The sequence below is a fragment of the Arvicanthis niloticus genome, chromosome 22, assembly GCF_011762505.2.
Source record: "Arvicanthis niloticus isolate mArvNil1 chromosome 22, mArvNil1.pat.X, whole genome shotgun sequence".
Classification (NCBI taxonomy): domain Eukaryota; kingdom Metazoa; phylum Chordata; class Mammalia; order Rodentia; family Muridae; genus Arvicanthis; species Arvicanthis niloticus.
The window spans coordinates 4,700,010-4,710,052 of NC_133429.1; the positions used below are offsets into that span (position 1 = coordinate 4,700,010).

At 44.5% G+C, this 10,043-nt stretch overlaps 1 pseudogene; it reads left to right on the forward strand.

The window, feature by feature from the left end:
- The first annotated feature begins 1,776 nt into the window (after positions 1 to 1,776).
- On the forward strand, positions 1,777 to 1,879 carry LOC143436550 (small nucleolar RNA SNORA17; annotated as a pseudogene).
- Positions 1,880 to 10,043: the final 8,164 nt, after the last annotated feature.

A 10,043-nucleotide genomic window follows, 5' to 3' on the forward strand; every position in this document is an offset into this window, starting at 1 on the left:
GGTGGGACCTCGGTCTACTTGTGGAAATTTTCACTGTCAGGATCTCATGCAGATCTTATGAGTGTCACCATAGCTGCTGTGGATTTATCAGTGCCACAGCCACGCCATGGACAGAGCACAGAATTTCACTATCCTCCCGTTCTCCAGCTCTCATGTCTGCGCTTCAGCCTTTCCTGAACACTTGTTACCGTTGCTTTAATGATTGTTTTCAACTTTTAGTCTAGTAACATCTCTCTCTCTTTCTCTCTCTCTCTCCCTCTGTCTCTCTCTCCCTCTGTTTCTCCCCCCTCTAATTATTTGACTGCATTTTCTGTGTAACCCTGGTAGTCTTCCAACATGCTAAGTAGACCAATCTTGCTTCAAACTCACAGAGATCCAACTGCCCCTGCCTTCAGAATGCTGGAATTCAAGGTATGCCTATCCACTGATAACTCTTAATATTAGTGTCTGTCCTTCTCTATAAAGAGACACTAGCTAGCCTGTCATAGAAAATAAGCTTTTTTAAAAAAATTTTCTGTCTTCAAACTATATACCTCATCACCAAAGAAAGGTATCACCTTAGGGTAAAAGAATAGAAAAAAAATATTCAAAGCCAATAAAACCAACAAACCATGGGTATTCAGTTAAGTTTTATGTTAAATTAACATAACTTGTCACTTAAGAAGACAGACTCTTAATTGAGAAAATGTCCCCATGAGATATTCCTGTATGTAAGTCTGTAGTGAATTTATGAGTTGGTTGAGTTTCTTGAGACAGGGTCTCCCCCAGGTATTCCTGGCTGATCTGGAGCTTGCAGTGTAAAACCCATTGGTCTTAAACACATGCAGAACACTTCTACTCCCAACTCTAGGGTGCTACTAAAGGCATGCAATATCATGCCCAGTGATTATTTTCTTGATTAGTGGCTGCTGTAGGTGGTCTCAGCTCATTGCAGACAAACAGTGCCACCCCTGGGCAGAAGGTCCTGCATGATATAAGAAAGAATCCGGAGCAAGCTCTGAGGAACAAGCCACTAAATAGCACTCCTCCATGGCTTCTGCTTCAGTTCCTGCCTCCAGTTTTTAGTTTTTTTGCCTTGACTTCCTGCCCTGACTTCCTTTGATGGTGACAGACTATGATGTGGCATTGGAAGTGAAAAAAAATGTCCCCACTCTCTAAATTGATTCCAGTCATGGTGTTTTCTCACAGCAATAGAAACCCTCAGTGAGGCAAGGGAGCATATTTATTATAATATCAGACAAAACAACTTCAAGCCAAAATGAGTCAGAAGGTCATTTAGTGCTTCTTAGAGAGAAAGCCACCAAGAGCACATTACAAGGCTAAACACAAATGTCACACACGTTGGTGTAATCAGTTTCATAAATGACACACTTCTGGGTCTAACATCACAGATAAAGCTCATTGCTGTAAGTGCCTTTAGTAACCCTGCACTTATCAAATGACGTGCCATTTGAATCTAAAGAAAACGACCATTGGAATAATCATAAATGGACTTTACTGGAATCTGCAGATAATTTACAGGAACACTAAAGGCTACATATTCTTCTCCGATGTCCAGTTGATCTTTCTTGAAAACTGACCGTATATTAGGACCAAATAGCTGCCAACAAGTATGGGGAGACTAACATCACAACTTGTGTTCTATTTGATCACAATGGGATGAAGGTGGATATCAACAACAGTAGAAAATAGGGAAAGTGCATGGATTCATGGAAACTAAACATCATACGTCTGAACGGCCACTGGGAAAGAGAAAAACCAAGACGGAGATTTAGCCCTGGCCCTAGAGGCATCGCAGGTACGGCTGCTGTGTCACATGTGTGTCAGTAGGTGGCAGAGAGGAGAAAGCCTATGAAAGATTAGTAAGTAACCTAACACTCTGAAAAAAAGTGATCCTGAGACCTCCACCAGTCAGCACTGAGAAGACCCAGATAGGCTTCCAGAGTGGGAAGCAAGCTGGAGCCTAAAAGACCCTTCCCTAGACCTCAGACCCCAGGCAGGAGTGAACCCTTGCATGGGGCCACTAGGGCAGGCCCAGGCTAGAAGCAACCACCAGTCTGGTGCCATGGGGCCTGGACAGGGAGCTAGCCTGAGCTAACCACCAGTCTGGTGTTGTGTAGGCCTTTGGGGTCAGACCATGTCCATGACAACTCCTGCCTGGTGCCATAATGTATAAACTGGAGAGTTAAGGGTAATGTGATGTGAGTAGCCAGTGATGCCACCTGGGACGATGGTGTGGTCATAGCCTGTGCTACCACCGGGAACATATCTGGGTATTTGACCCTGCAGCAGTGGCAGGGGTCTGTTACCACCAAAGGCCAGGTGGATGTCCCTGGTCTGAGCTGCCACTCTGGGGCTTGCTGATGTCTGAGGGCTCTATGGAACTGGCCCCACCTCTCACCTGGGCATTGTGAAAGAGCTGGGCCTAGGGGTGGGAGACCAGGAGAGCTGACCTGTCCCTAGCTAGCGTCAATACTAGGGAGAGTGGGACCTACACATTTCGGTAGTTTTGGGTGAGCCAACCCTGAGAATATGAGCATGGGAGATCTAGCCCTGCCACTTGTCTCCAGTGTGGTGGTGTGGATGAGGGAGAGATACCTTTCTCCCCTCCCCTTCCCTGTGTGGCAAGTGGGAGACTTGGCCCTGGAGTCATAGGAGAAGGAGACCTGGTGCTGCACCTTCTGCAGCACTCAGGAGAGTGGGCCCTTCATCTTGCCTGGGCAACACACCAGAGCTGGCCCTGGTGGCAGGGGTATGGGCAAGCCAGCCCTGAGGGTGTGAGTGTGGGACAACTGGCCCCTCGACTTGTCTGCCGTGTTGCAGTGTGAGCAAGGGAGTGATGCCCTGCCCCACCCCCGCCCCTTGCCACTTATGGCAGACAAGAGAGCTGGCTCTGGGGTCATAAGAGCAGGAAAGTTGTCCCTGTCCCTCACCAGCTATAGCACTTGGGAGAATGAGCCCTGCACCTTGCCTACCTCGCCTGGGCAGCACAGTAGAGCTGGCCATTGACATGGGGGTTGCAGGTGAGCTGGCTCCAAGGACATGTGTGTAGGACACCCCCCCCCCCTTAATATCTGCTGTATGGTGACACGGACAAGGGCGAGATGCCATCCCTCACCACCTACAGCACATGGGAGAGCTGACCCCACGATCATTAGATTGGTAGAACTGGCCTTGTCCCTCACAGGCTGCAACACTCCAGAGAGTGGGCCCTGAACCTTGCCTAGGCAGCAGGGTAGAGCTGGCTCTGGTTTCTGGGGGGGTATGGGGGTAGGGGATTGCTGGTGAGCCAGCCCAGAGGGCATGAGAACAGGAGAGAGCAGGGGAGTTGGTGGTCTCACCTGCTCAGACACCTCTCAGGCCCAGATCCTGGGCTTTGATTCAGCTCACTCTAACATCTACCCCATCCATTAACTGCTGGAGTGCATTAAGGGGTCAGTCCTACAGATGCAAAATTACAGGATCTCCATGACACAGGCCAACAGTAGGATATTCAAGAGGAACACCAGTGAAATTCCAGTATTGATGGAGCAGCAGAAGCCAGAGACCACTTAGTCATCGAAATGAACATTTGCAAGTATAGAAGTGTGGACAAAAGGGTCTACTGTGGGACACACTGTGACACAATACAGCTTCCATAATGAGATTGTTTTTCTCTGTTGTGGGGGAGATTGCAAGGGTTGAGAGTGGGTACAGGGGAGGGGCACATGGTGTGAAATTCACAAAGAACCAATAAAAAGTTTTTTGTTTTTTTAAAAAAAAGAACATTTAGAAGGTAATTCCTTAATCAGCATACCAAAAAACCAACAGCAACACCGTAGGCTCACATGGCAGGAGGTGAGAGATGGCCACCTGATGTGACAAGCCAGGGTTTTAATCCCCACACAGGGTGAACTGCTCTTTTCCAGACACTTCCCACACACTGGGGATGAGTCCCAGCCTTGTTTATATGTGACCATCACTCTCAGACGGAGCTTCCCACCGACAGCTCCATTTCAGACGGCCTCACTATGGTGTTCTTGGAAGTTGAAAGATGGCTTCGGCTTTCCTGAAACTTGGAACTCTTCTGCCTCAGACTTTAGATGTCTGGTATAACACCTGGCTTTCCTTCTGAGAGATCTTAAATTTTTACTCTTCAATTCCCACAAGAGTTATCTGTGTTTTTTTGTTTGTTTTTTTAATTCCACTTGCTGTCACATTGTCATTCTAAGTATGGTTGTTTCCACAGATCTTCGTCAGGGAAATGGTGGCTTTCACATCCCAGTGAAGAAGATGCTGTTGCTGTAATAGAATGTGACATGCTGGATACTGTATCCTTATAACTGAGCGTTGCTACAATTCCTTCCCTACAGGAGATATAAAGCAATTCTTTCTAAGGCACAACCAACAAATGGAGGCAGGATTCTGCCATAGTTCCTTCTAGGGAATCTGGGAGTTGATTGGAATTCCTTAGAGAACTTAGGTAAAAATTGCTTATAGGGATTTGGTCATTCCTCCCTCAGCCAACTGACCTAGAAAGTCTTACCCAGCAGGGATGAGAGCTACCCAGTAGTTGCAAAAAGAGTCTCCCTCATGACTTCTTTATTTATTCCCACCTTAATATATTTTATCCCTTTCTCAGACCTTGTTCAGCTGGGTCCTCAGCCAAGACTCTTATTCCGTCCTCTATCCTTCACATGGGGTTGCAAATAAATGTCCATCAAGTCCAGCTGAGATAATATTCCAGGGGGATTTCTGAACTCCCCAAGATGCTAGTTATTTAAGAAGGCAGTCACAACTTAAATTAGTTATCACAGTTCCTCTAATATGAAGAACATCTGTGCCAGTCATATTTAGAGACACAATTTGGTAGACTCCTGTAGGAAGTAGTTCTGAATTTGTGAATTTTACTGTTTTTTTTTTTCTAAAAGCTTTTCATGAATAAGGGAGGGAGGGATGGCTTGACAGTTAAGAGCATGTACCTCTCTTCCCAAGGATCACAGTTGATCCCCCAGACTTCTGTGGTAGCTTACAACAGTCTATGACTCCAGTTCCTGGGAAAACAATTCTGTCTTCTGGCATTCCATGGTACTATTAGGGTCCAAAAATTGCTGAAGGAAGACCCCAGACTCAGATAGTTTGCAAAGACAAAGAGTGTTTATTCTGCAGAAACAACCAGCATTCAGGATCAACCATTTTCCAAAACAGCAACCCCAGATAAAGATGTGAAGGCTTTCTTATGAGGAGCTGGGGGAACTCTCTAGAAGGATTAGGTAATCTAAAATTTCATTGGTGGATGCTTGGGGGTCACAGGTGGTCAGTGGTCTGCTTTCCTATGTCATGAACGTTTACCCATAGGTTGAGATAGGGCTGCCTTGCACAGATGGCCCATTTTGAGATATTTCCCCATTTTTGAGGTTATTTCCAGGCTGTTCTTTGGAAGGGGGTTTTATGACTTTGTTTCTGGATTTCATGGTCTGTTCCTGGAGCTGGTGCCTTATGGCCTTCTTTTTTGAAATCAGGCCTGGTTCTTAAATGGGGACAAATGTGGTTTATGTCATCCTTTCAGCACCATCCACACATGAAGCACACTGATGTGCATGCAAGAAAAACACCCAAACTCATAAAATAATCTAATGTGTGTGACTGATATTATTACTCTGGTGAATATTATGCTGTTGAAATAATTATTTCATGACCTAGGAGCACAGCAGGCATGATGAAGCCCCATGGTTAAATCATTTGGTAGGTCTGCATCATCACTAGAGACTGTCCATTTTAGCACTGTGTGCAATCCAGACACTTGTGAGTATTCACTCTAGTGAATGGAGACTTTCTTCATGATCTTGCTACCCCTCCCCCTCAAAAAGTTTTCTGAAGCTTGCTTTTCATAACTCTGAATTCCTGCCATGTTGTGTCTATTTTATCCACCCACTGAGTAATTGTATTCCCTTGTTGCTGTGCTTTAATTTTTGAGACAGAAAATGATACATTGAAACATGAGATGTGGGATAGTCACGGGCTTTTGCATCATCCCTAGTCTTTACAGTTTCCTATCAGATCTTGTACGTGGTCCCTGTGCTTGAGCCTCTCTGAGCCCTGTTTCTACCCTGAGGTCCTGTGTTTTCCCTTTGGGGCATGAGTTTGGAGTGTATAGAGCAAAATTAAGGCTCTGTTTTAGGGGGGAAGACAGGTGGGGAAATAGTGGATATGAGAGGAAAAGAGTGAGAGCACCCGAAATCCCAGAGCATGTTGTCTTATAATGCAGTGAAATTTCAGATTGGAACAGGTTTATTTATTCCAGAGTGCAAGGACCAGAGTACAAGAATAATATGTAATTATTTTTTTTTCTTTTTTTGGTTTGTCTTTTGTTTTTCTTGTTTGTTTTTTCCAAGACAGGATTTCTTTGGGTTATCCTTGCTATTATGGAACAAGCTCTCTAGACCAGGCTAGCCCCTGACTCCATCTTCTTGCCTCTGCCTCAGTGCTGGCATTAAAAAGGCATGCCACCATGTCCATCTCCAATGGTTTTGAGATAGGATGTCACCACGTGGCGCTGCATGGCTTTGAATTCACAGAAATTCTCTTTCCTCAAGAGTTCTAGCATTAAGTTGTGCATTTGAGCTTCCTTCAAATGTCCTGATACTTAGGGTTGAGGAGGCAGGCTGGGTACAGTTCACCACTCACAGACCTTATTCCTAAAAGGAAAGAACTGTCCAATGAGGATTATGAACAGGCATAGGGTGCTGCCTCTGCAGTCTTTTTAAAGGTTGCACAGCAATGGGGATCCTTGTGACCACCGGGCTTGGGTGACTGTGCGTTGTGATGACTGCAAGCTACTTTGAAATGACACCTGGACACATCTGAAGCACATACATGCTGAAGGTATGTGGGCTCCTGGAGTGCTGGGTGGGATACTAGCAGCTTTGGAGCTACGTGGAGCTGCCACCCGAAGGTTTTTCTGGTGTTGGGCAGCCCAGTGAAAGTGGGATCTGCCACACATGCTCTTGAAGTGTGCATCCACGGACAGGACAGCCTTGAACCTTGAGTCCCTCACTGTTCTGTTCTGGTGAAGTTGCTCCACCGCATTCCCCAGCTCTCTTGGGCGAGTCCTTGCTATGAACCTGTGCTCACACATAGCTTGCAGTGCTGGCGGGCTGGTGATGCTGAGTCCGGGCTGCACTGTGGAGGGATGTGGAGGGACTGTGCAGTTTCCCTTCTCCTCTTGTGTGTCTATTTGCACTGATTCGCCCCTCCTCCCATCACCTGGGATTTCTTTCCTCTCTTCTCTCCTCCCTTTGTCTCCCATATTGGGTCTTCTTTAGAATCGAGCCCAGTGCCTCCTGCTGTAAGAGAAATTTCCCATAGAGCTGTGTCTTTACTTGTGGGGGAAAACCCCCTAATATTTCAACTCTTTCCTTCAGCCTTCAGATAGTTGGCTTTTGTAGGCAGTGTAATTTCTGACCATTGGAAAAGCTTCAGAAAGTTCATATGAAAGAAAAAAAAGTGTGCTTTCTACCTGCTTGAGAAAACGTTTTTATTGAAAGATTACTTGAGTATGCAGTACATTCATAATATATGTTTTACTCTTTATGCACGTCTGACACTTTATTATTGTTTGTTTGCTTTTCCAGACAGGGTTTCTCTGTGCAACCCTGGCACTCACTCTGTTGACCAGGTTAGCCTTGAACTCAGAACCCTAGCAATAGTAATAATTTTTAAAAGGACCATAGTAGTAAAACAAAAGCAAATACTGATCAATGGGATACAATTGATGATCCAAATAGAAGTTCAAACAACTAGTTATTTGACTTTTTAGAAGACAAAATACACATTGGACAAAAGACAGGAAATGGCACTTGGAAACCTGAATATCTACAGTGCAAAAATAAAATGTGACCCTTATCATTTTCTGTATAAAAATAAATTTAAGTGGATCAAAGAGAACAATGTTAGACCTGAATCTCTGAAGCTACTGGAAGATAAGTCGAGAGTACATTAAAATACACAGGCCCAGAGACGGCCCCTCTGAACAGGAGTCTGGGAGCTCAGGAAGAAGGCCAACAATCAAGGCTGCCACCATGTGGAATTTAAAAACTTCTATCCTGCAAATCTGTCAAACAGTCTACAGAATGGGAGAAAACTCTCCACCAACTACATATCTAATAGGAGATTCCTGCATAGAATACATTAAGTAACACAACCCCAAACTAATGGGAAACGACCCCATTTAAAATGATGTACGCAAAGAAGGTTTTCAAAGACAAAAAAATCAGTAAGAAAATTAGAAAAAGTATGTAAAAGCCTTGGCCATGTGAAAAATGACAATTTGGTTGACTTTGTGTCTTTATCTTCGTGTCTACACCTGTCAGAGTGGCCAAGACTAAGAAAACAAATAATAAATGCTGATAAAACAAACAAACAAACAGGAAAATAGTAACCCAGATCTAATGTTGCTAAGAGTGCACATTGGTGGTGGTGCCGCACGCCTTTAATCTCAGCACTTGGGGGGCAGAGGCAGGTGGATTTCTGAGTTCGAGGCCAAGCTGGTCTACAGAGTGAGTTCCAGGACAGCCAGGGATATACAGAGAAACCCTGTTTCAAAAAATCAAATCAAAACAAAACAAACAAAAAAAGGTTGCACATTGGTTAGTGCAGCCATGATGGAAATTAGTGTAGTAGTTCTTATTAAAAATAATCTAAAATAGAACAGCCACATGACCTAGCAATACTACTCCTGTGCACATACCCTAAAAGAGAGATACTTGTACTTATGCAATCAAGGAAGTGGTACCTGCCTGAAACTCTATCAGTTGTTGAGTAGATAGTGAAAACTCGGTACTTATACATACAACAAAATTTCATTCGTAATGAATGAAATCATGAAATTTGAAGGAAAAAGACTTAGAAAACATACTGAGTGAGGTAACCCAGACTCAGAAAGACAAACACCTAAGGTTTTCCCATTTATGCAGTTCCTACAGACACCTTTTTACAGCAGCGCTCTGAACACTGTATGCTATAAGGGTCGGGTAAATAGAAAAGGGTCATTCAAGTGAGCAAGGAGAAAAGGGTTTATTCAGCTTACACTTCCACACTGCTGTTCATCGCCAAAGGAAGTCAGGACTGGAACTCAAGCAGGTCAGGAAGCAGAAGCTGATGCAGAGGCTATGGAGGGATGTTATTTACTGGCTTGCTTCCCCTGGCTTGCTCAGCTTGCTTTCTTATAGAACCCAAGTCTGCCAGCCCAGGGATGGCACCATCCACAATGGGCTAAGCCCTTCCCCCTTGATCACTAATTGAGAAAATGCCTTACAGCTGGATCTCATGGAGGCATCTCCTCAACTGAAGCTCCTTTCTCTGTGATAACTCCAGCTTGTGTCAAGTTGACATAAAACCAGCCAGTGCACCAATCTGTTCAGACCCTAAAGAGTCCCATAAAAACCCTAAAGTCTGCACATACATTACTGCTGTAATACATATGCAGAGGACCTGGTGCAGACCCGTGCAGACCCAATACTTGCTGCTTCCACTTCTGTGAGCTCCTATGAGTTTTGCTTAATTGATTTGGAGGGCCTTGGTCTCTTGTTTCCTCCATCCTCTGACTTCTACACTCTTTCTGCCCCTCTTTTGCAGGGTTTCCTGAGCTCTGAGGGAAAGGGATTTGATGGGCATATCCCATTTATACAGTCTCCACATAATTTCTTGCTGCAGATCTCTGTATTTGTGCCCATGTACTGTGGGGAAAAGCCTATCTGATGATGGCTAAGTAAGGCACCTATCTATGAATATAGCAGTATATTCTGATATATGGAGATTATATATATATATTTTTTTTTTCTCCAGTAGTATTTGAATTTATCCTTGGTCTCTGGGATATCTAGTCTCTGGTTCTTGGTCACCCAGTATTGGGTATGGATTCCATGTCATGGAGAGGATCTTAAGTCAAATGACATTGGTTATTCCCATAATCTTTGTGCTACCCCTGCTCTAGCATATTTTGCAGGCAGGACAGATTGTAGATCACATGGTTTGTGGCTGGGTTGGAATTTCCATTTCTTTTT